The sequence below is a fragment of the Pithys albifrons genome, chromosome 1 (genome assembly GCF_047495875.1).
Source record: "Pithys albifrons albifrons isolate INPA30051 chromosome 1, PitAlb_v1, whole genome shotgun sequence".
Classification (NCBI taxonomy): domain Eukaryota; kingdom Metazoa; phylum Chordata; class Aves; order Passeriformes; family Thamnophilidae; genus Pithys; species Pithys albifrons.
The window spans coordinates 7,920,802-7,929,587 of record NC_092458.1 but is presented as its reverse complement, the minus strand read 5'-3'; positions in this window follow the sequence as shown (position 1 = coordinate 7,929,587).

Genomic DNA, 8,786 nt, shown 5'->3' with positions numbered 1-8,786 from the left:
CTATGCAGCTGGAGGGAAAAGTTAGCCAAAAAAAAAAAAAGGGGGGGGATGATCTGCTCCTTAGTAACAACATTACACCTGAATCACTCAGCTTATCCATCCTGGAGAATACACAGCACAATTACTCACCTCTAATGTACAGACTGGAATTTCCCTGTGTGGACTTCAAGGTGCCTCAGGAGTGAGGCCCAGGTGTAATGCCAGAGCTCACAGCAGCACAGAGTTTTTATGTGGATCTGGGAAACCTTCAGAACAAACCACTGCGAAATATTCCTGAGCCAGCACACAGAGGTGGTCATTGCCACATTTGGAGGCAAGTACTTTGTGCATGTCACATATGGGAAGTTTAACTGAAGTAGAACTGAGCAGAATTATAATTGTAAAACAACTATGCCTCCTGAGTTTAAAACTTCTACTGTCAGGCAAAGGTTTGAATTTAAATTCTTAGGTCTGAAATCTTAAGGTACTTTTTAAATCTCCCTGTCTGTATCAATCCTTTGTTCTTGTTTTATCTCTTTAGTGTTCACCTCTTCTCCCTTCAGATTTCAGAGAGGTCTGGGGACTGTTCTGTTTCTTGAGTTTTTTGGCTTTCTAAAAACTTTAGTTGTTGCTTCCAATCAGACAATTACTAACTGCTTCAGCAAAAGGCCAATAACTGCAATAGCATCTCCCCAAGTTTCTTCCAGACCACACCATGTGTGATAATGAGGGGTGTGGTTACCTTGGCCTCTGCTGGAAACCTTAGCACATGCTCTGCAGCAAGCCTGGAAATAGTTTTTCAACCTCTTATAAGCTGTACTTCAAATATTACTGAAATGTGTTTCACCCTGAAGTCAAGTGATGCACACCCTTTTCAGTCAGTAGCATGATTCTGCCAAATTTAAGAATCATCCAGATTCTGCCTTATCTCTCTTCTGATTTATTTGTTTGGAAGAATGGATTAGGTTTTTTGCCATGTTTTGGTTTGGTTTGGATTTAAGAGGCTGTATGTGGGCGTTCCTCACTTTCATCAAAACCAGAACAACCAAAGTGACCTGTTCAAAATTGTAAATGAAAAAGTAGGGCACAGAGGAATTTAGATTACTTTTGATCTAGAAGAGGACATCAGAGCCAAGTGACAATATAAATCAGATGTCACCAACCTGCTGCAAGCAGACCACAGGTTAGGTGTGCATCACCTTACTGTGTCAGCACTGAATTATCTAAATTCCCACTCCCAGGAGAAATCCATATGACAGTGGCTGTGGGGAGGTTTCCTGCCCCTTGGCACGCTGCCCTCAGCACTGCCCACACTGCCCCTGCCGCTCCCAGGAGCCACAGGCAACTTCTGCTTGTGACTCACCATCAAAGCCTCCTCTGCCCTCGAGTGTCTGTGGTACACAGAGTTCTCATGTGAGGATTTCTGACACACAACTAAGAAGGGTCAGTTGCTTCTGATGAATTTCACCTCATCCATCACCTACTTTTTTCTGCATGACCAGAGGGGCACTCTGATCATCTCTGGAGATGAAAGAAAAAAGAAAAAAATATAAAATAAACTAGAAGGGTGAGTGTGAAGATGTGACTTGAGAACCCCCCAGTTAAATTTGCTGCTTTGAACCCCATGGGACTGGAACATCAAATGCCAAATAATTTTATGAAGTGCAGCTTTAAGGAGAAGTTAGTATTGCAATTGCTTTAGTGAGTACAGGGGGGAAATAAGAGATCTGGAAAACAGGAGTGACACTTTTCCAAGTTGTTTGTGCCACTGTTTTTGGTTTGGTTTGGTTGTTGTTTTTTTTTTCCCAAGGAACTCTCCAAACATCTCAGCCTTGGTTGGTAAAATCAGCTGTTGAAAAAATACCAGAACTGTGGGGAACAGTGAACCAGAGCCTGCTGGCATAGTGGAGAATGGATGGTGTTCTGGGAGGTGTTTTCTGCTTTGCTTTATGGGTTCATCCCTATGGTAGTTATGTTCGTTAGTCTTGCTAAAGGGTGGCAGCTCTGGTGAGGGAATAGCTTATATTCAGTTATTTATTCTGTGACTTCCAGTGAGAAAACACAGAGAACTGAAAGGAGAGGAATAAAACAAGGGAAGACATAAATCCCATGTGAGGAAAAAAAAATCCACAAATTTTTCAGTGCATAAAGAAGGAGTAAAAAAGCTCATATTCTCATCCCAGCAGATACCTCTTTATGTTGATTATTATCAAAATGGGATATAAACTTTAAAAAGAAACTGCAAACAGCTTTTAGTAATGGCAAAGTCAGCTAACATCAACTATATCACCTGTAGATAAAGCTTGTATTTTGCTCCTCCATCATAGGTGGCATCACCTTTTCATTTGGATCTTCGAAAAATATGGATGACTGAGATAGAGATCCACAACATATCTGGTACTGATTGTTTTCAGCATGTTTCAGGCATTTGTAAATGTGAAACCCTGATAGCCTAGAGCTGTATTGAAGCTTTATGGACAGAAATAACCAAAAAGCTGAGGACTTTTCTCCGTGGTAATCCAGATAGTAAAATGGTTCAGTTTGTTTGTATGTGGAATGTGCCCTCTGCCAAAGGCCAATATGCATTAGTGTGGTCAAAAAACTCTGACAAAACCTTTAGCTGGTGCTGCAAAGAAGAAAGCTTGTGAAATATTGTGACAGTGTTTTGAACAGACACAGAACTGGCGAGGTAACAACACCTCTTCTTTCGTGGCATCCTCCTCCCTCTGCTAAGCACAGCCCTATCTGTAACCCCTCCATGGAAATCAAATTACACAGCTTGGGAGCACCTGGATCCTCAGGTTAGGACTACCACAGACTTCTCAGTACCTCTGTAAATGCACCTTTCAGGCACTCATGTCTTATCAGTGCTCTGGATTACAATGCCAAACATGACAACTGAAAAAAATTCGTAAGGCTTCCAAAATGCCAATTTCTGTCTTTTATAGTAGCATGAAAAATGTAAAAATGAGGTAACATTACAAATAAATGCATGTAAGTCTTTGCCACACCAATCTCATCAGCCCTGTTGTCATTATCCTCCCAGGATTTTTCTTTCCACACATGCCTTCTCCTTTGATTCATAAATTCATAAACAGCAGGAATAAAAGGATGATGAAGAAATCAGCACAGAATAATATCAAATAGACCTAAATCATTCTAAATAGGTATTTTCCTGACATCTGTTGAAGTTTTTCATACTATCCAAGCAAAATACTCCAGTGCTTTAGAACACAGAGCTCTGCAATACTACACTGTGTTAAAGAAAATTGAGTTTTACCTTTAGTGGTACAAACCCATTTTCAATGCTTTTGAAGACACCTTAGAAAACCTTGCTGTAACTTGTGATGATGGAAAAAGCAAGATAGTGATATGTGACATGTGATATGTGATATGTGATGGTGCTTTTATAGGATGATCTATGGAGGTGATGGATGTCTTTGCCATTCTTCCTACATATGCAGCCCTAAACCAGAGACATTCACACAACATTTCATGCCTACACACTGCTCTGCACCTCCAGTGTCTTTCTGGTAACTGGTGATAATTAATAAGGTACAATGACATGGGCATACACTGTCCTGCTGTGGGCAGATGTAAGAAAATAAACCAAGTATTGTTAACATTGAGTCATCTACAGTAACAAATCATAAAATAATACAGGCTAGAGAGGGAAAAGACTGATTAAGTCATTCACTTTGTCTCCTGCCAAGGCAGACTGCTTTTCTGCCATTTATTATTAAGTGCTTTGTTCAGTCAAGTTTTAAATTATTCAAGCAATTTGATTTCCACTATTTCCTTTGGGAGACTACTCTACAATTAAATTCAGAGGTGTGTTTGTTTATTCCTTGCTCTATTGTTCTTTGTCTACCTTCACTACTTCAAAAACTTCTTTAACTTCTTTTCAACTTTTTTTTAACTTTATTTTATTGCTATTAGAGCTGAAATGCAAAATGGGGGATGGAAAGGACTGTGGATGAAACAAAGATATGAAGTTCTCCTGCAAAAGTAAGTAAGGGGAATGTCTTTCTTTGGTTTTGGTGGGTTTGCTGTTGGCTTTGTTGTTGTTTCTTTTTTTTTTTCTTTTTATTTTTAATCTCACATCATATCTTTATAGACCTCACAAACCAGAGCCAAATAAAATAGCAGCCTTTACACACCATTGAGTAACTTGTCCTCCTGCCAGTAACCATCCTGTGACAGTAAGCATCCCAAGCAGCAGAAGGGGAAATAGTTTGGGGGCCATGCCCTGCAGAGACAAGGAGGCAGGCAGGGATGGGTGCCCAGCACCCTGACAGGTGGGCACACTGCCCATGGATTGCCCACAGCGGTGGCAGCTTCCTGCAGGGCTCCCCCTGTGGTATGGTTTTGACTCAAGCCTGTCAGGGGGTTCTAAACTTTTGTTCTACTCAGAAATGTGAGATCAGCTCAGGAAAGCCCTTCACAGCCTTGCCAGGTCCTGCACATGCTGGGAGAGGTGCTGCAAAGGGAAGGACCAAGCACTGAATGTGCAGGACAGAAGAAAGCACAGGTAAATGATTACAAGGAATGATTAAAAGGCATGTGCGTGGCATAAAAAGATAAGCAGTAAAGAAAGAAATTCTTAATCCCAGTTGTTCAGCTGTGCCTTGCCAAGTGTTTCAGCAAGCTTGTCCCCGTCCTTATGCTCCAGTACACTTCACAAGAAGTTTTCAGGTAATGGGAGTTTAAAAATTAACTGGTGCACCCTGTGCTGCATGCTCATGAGTCAGGGCCCTTTGAAGTGGGCAGAAAAATCCTCACCAATTTCAGAGGGCTCTGAAGAGGGCCCTAAGCACACAGAGACAGTAGTTAATTTTTCACTGGGACAGTGAAGGGTGACACTTCTGCCACCCCACAGGTGGGAACCACTGCCAGAGATGGGGACATGGCACAGGGTGCAGGTGTCAGGCATTCAGCCAGCATGGCAACCATCCTGCAGCCATGCCCCTGGCAGCACCTACCTCTTGTGAGCGAGGTTGAGGCAATGCAGAAGGACACAGGAAAAGTAATCTGCCCTTCCTCTAAGCAGGTACAAATGTTGACTTTTGGGATAAGCAGCAACTGCAAAGTAATTCCCTGGGAAGCCACCTCCACATGGGAATGGAGGGGAAGGTAAGCTTAGCATAAAATAGCTGAAAACACTGAGTACTAGGAAACACATTAAAGGGTAAACTAAACAATGCCTTGCAGCAAGGAGGACACAAGTCACAGCAGACTGCTGCTCTCCCTGCAACCACAAAAGAAAATAAGGTCCCCTTTGAGCAATCAGACAGAAAACTTTGAGGCTCAGTGGCAGCCAACAGCAGCAGCAGCTCCTTTATCCAGGTCTCCTTTTCCAATCCTCTGAAAAGAAGAAGGGATCATCACCCCATACCTGGTGGAGCAGTACAGTGTCTTGCTCCTGAGCATGCAGATGGCACTGCAAAGAGAGAAGGCAGTTTCTCAGTCAGTGCTGAGGCACAAACCCAGTGAGGCACCACCTATCGTGACTGTCAGCCTGCTCTGTCCTCCTGCCAGGCCAGGTCCTGCCTTGCTCACAGCTCCTGCTGGGGACAAGCTGGAACAGTCCCAGTTGCAGAGACACCCCAACCTCCACCCCCCGTGCCTCCTGGGGAGCAGGACAATGAGCGATTCGTTCACACTGCCCTCATATTGCTGTATCCTGTCTCCAGCGCTGTGTCCTTGGGGTGGCCTCACCCCAACTTGGTGGCACTGCTGAGATGCCCAACACCAGCTCCAAGGTGCTGGTAAGGGACTAACCAAGGCCAGGGAGTAAGACCTCAGCATCACCATACAGATATAATACTTGGACTCCACCTTCAGAAAGAATTCCTTGTCCCTTTGCACAACAGTTATGGCTGCCTCAGAGTCTGGGCACACTCACCTTGAAACTCAAGGTTTTTATTAATTTTGAATCACTTTCAGTGTTTCATGAAGATCATTCAAATTGTGTTGTGCTGTTGCTAGTGTCTGATTGTACTCCTTAGAATAGTTTTAGAAGTGAAAAAAAATGGCATCTATTAGTAATTAATTAACTAAAAATTAATTCATAGCATAAAATATAAAGATACATTAAGTATTTTGACAGATATCTTCAAAGTATTGGTATGTTTTACAAGTTTCCAGTTTGTAAGAAACCACATATATTTCCAAGGAACTCATTAATTTTTAAAATTTTGTGCTTGAGCACATTAATCACAGTGGTGAGTTTTATTAAAACACTAACATGACTCTCTGAGGCACCTTTACAGCAGCTTCAGTTACCTCCTACGTGGGAAGCAGTCACTGATTTTTGGTGGTGGTCTGTACTTAAATTAGGCTAACAGTTGAAGAAAACTGTCTTAATTGTTGTCATTTATTACATTAATGAAAACTGAAAATACAATTTGGAAGATATTTGCACTTTCCTTGACGTCTTTGATGGAAACAAAAAGAGAGGAAAACAACTTTTTACTCTTGAATAGAGTCTGTCACTATGCTGAGTAACACCTTGCTCCTGACAGAGACAGTTCTTTTTTATGGAGCTGCATTTCATGTAATCTTTACAAAATCCAGCTCTGAGACTGAGAGAGGTGAAGGTGTACAAATGACTTGGCCTATTAGTTCATGGTGTCACTGAGCATCGCTACACACTCTTTGGGACTGAAGGGGGATGTCCATGCTGTGCCATTGGTATGGAGCAAACCCCTCCAAACTAGGTCCCAGCACTGCTAATAAAGGGGTGTGGCCTCATATGCTCCATAAAGCTCTGTACCTTGCAACACTGCCCCTGAGCTAAATTAATCCACTTGTTAGCACAGCTAACTAACCTAAGCTGAGCCCACACTGACACAATATTGTCCTGTGTCCTAAAGCCAACTGGGTTGCCACTGGCCTGAGGATGTCCAGCAGCCATGCTGCATTACCTCGTTTATATGGACCTGTGTGTGGATGTTTCCAGATGTGGAGAATATTTAAATGCAGTGCTGGTGTGACTCAGCCAGTGGGCTGGGTGACGGTGTGGGAGGATCCCATCAGGCCAGGGCAGCTGTAGGCTGGGAGACCACATGAAGGTGTATATTTGCAATGGTATGTCCAGGCACAAAAGAAACTATTTCTTTTTTTCTGCAAGTTGATTTATTTTCACCTGGTCAAATATCTTTATGGAAAGTAAAACAACTCACATATGTTGGTCAATCACTCTGTCCAACCCAGCATTGCACTGATGTCAGGGGATTCCTCTCAGAGCTGTGGGACAGTGGAAATGCTGTCTGAGAGGACAGCCCAGCCACCAGCTGGGGACTGAGCATCACCTTCACTTTAACACATTTCTTTTCCTTCCATCAGTCCTCCACTCTGGGGCAGCTGTTCCAGAGTATCCAGAAGAAGACAAACTCAAAGCAGTGGTTTCCTTGAGTACTCCAAGGCCAAGCTCACCTGCTAAGTTAAACCTGTGTAAGAACACAGTTAAAAAATATATACATACTTTGAACCTGGAAGAGAGATGTGAATATTTTGAAATGGAATGAGCTGGTAGAGTCCACTAAAAAAAGAGAATTTTCAGTAATAGGAAACTTTCCAATTAAATATAATTCCACCCTCTTTTGTTTATTAAACAGCATGATTTTGCAGGGGTGATTTATGTTCTAAAATATCTTGCTCTTCTTTAGCCTCCATTGTAGTCAAATTTGAAACATCGTATTTTGCTATAGCAACAGTTTGCTTTCAGAAAAACAAAATTTGTCAGGGATATTTCACTTCCCTACAGAATTAAGGATTTGGTAAAGATTAAAACAGAAACATCTGAATCACAGGTTAGGCAATACAGAAACATGATGTATTGCAAACTTCTTATTCCACAGTGTTGCAAACTGTCACAATTATTTAATATCTGAAATCCCCAGCACTTGGTATCCTTCTATTTGAACTATTTTTTAAATTATTAATTTAAAATAAAATCAGAAACCAGTTTGGGGAGAAGAAAATTAGATGATCTTTTGTAATGGAATTTTCTGTTTACAAGGAAATATTTGCCTAGCTAAACTACCTGAACAAGCAGCTTGGAAGTACTAGTGTGCAATGACTACTAAATAAAGGATACACACAACATAAGTGTGTTTGAGACACTGAGGGCCTCCCTGAAGTTGATAGATGATATGAGAGAAATTGTAATAATGAATTTCAGTGGTTTATACAAGAACAAACCACTTGAAATATGATTCATGTATATAAAATGCTTTATATATTACTTAGGGGCAGCTAGTGAGTGTCACACACATAAAATGCATGCCACAGAGTTGAACACCTCAACCTCATGTACCTTTCTCACTCAACAAATAAACAGTCTCTGTATCCCGTAGTGAGAGATTATTTTTTTCAATTAGGAATGCCTGTAAACTGAGTACAGCATTGGCGTTAGAAAACTGGAGTTTATAGACCTTTCAGGCATTGATACACCAAACTAAGCACATTTTGGAGCTTGACTACATGACACCTGGAAATCACTCCTGAAAAGTCAGCAATGAAAATTAAACCTTGCCTGGGAAAATGTAGGCTGTGAGTGCCAGAGCTCCTGCTGAGGATGAGACAGGGTAGGAAGTAAGGCAGCACCCTGGCAGAACAAGAAGCTGGCACAGTGTCCTCACAGACCCCTGTCAGATGGAGAAGGAACAGTCAATGCTAGCTGGAATCCTAGTTAAAAGCACTGATTCAAATCAAGACTAATTAAAAGTAAATTGTCTATCACAATTCAAAATTTTGCTTAAATAAACATAGATAATTAATTTTATTATTGCTGGCTTGGAACA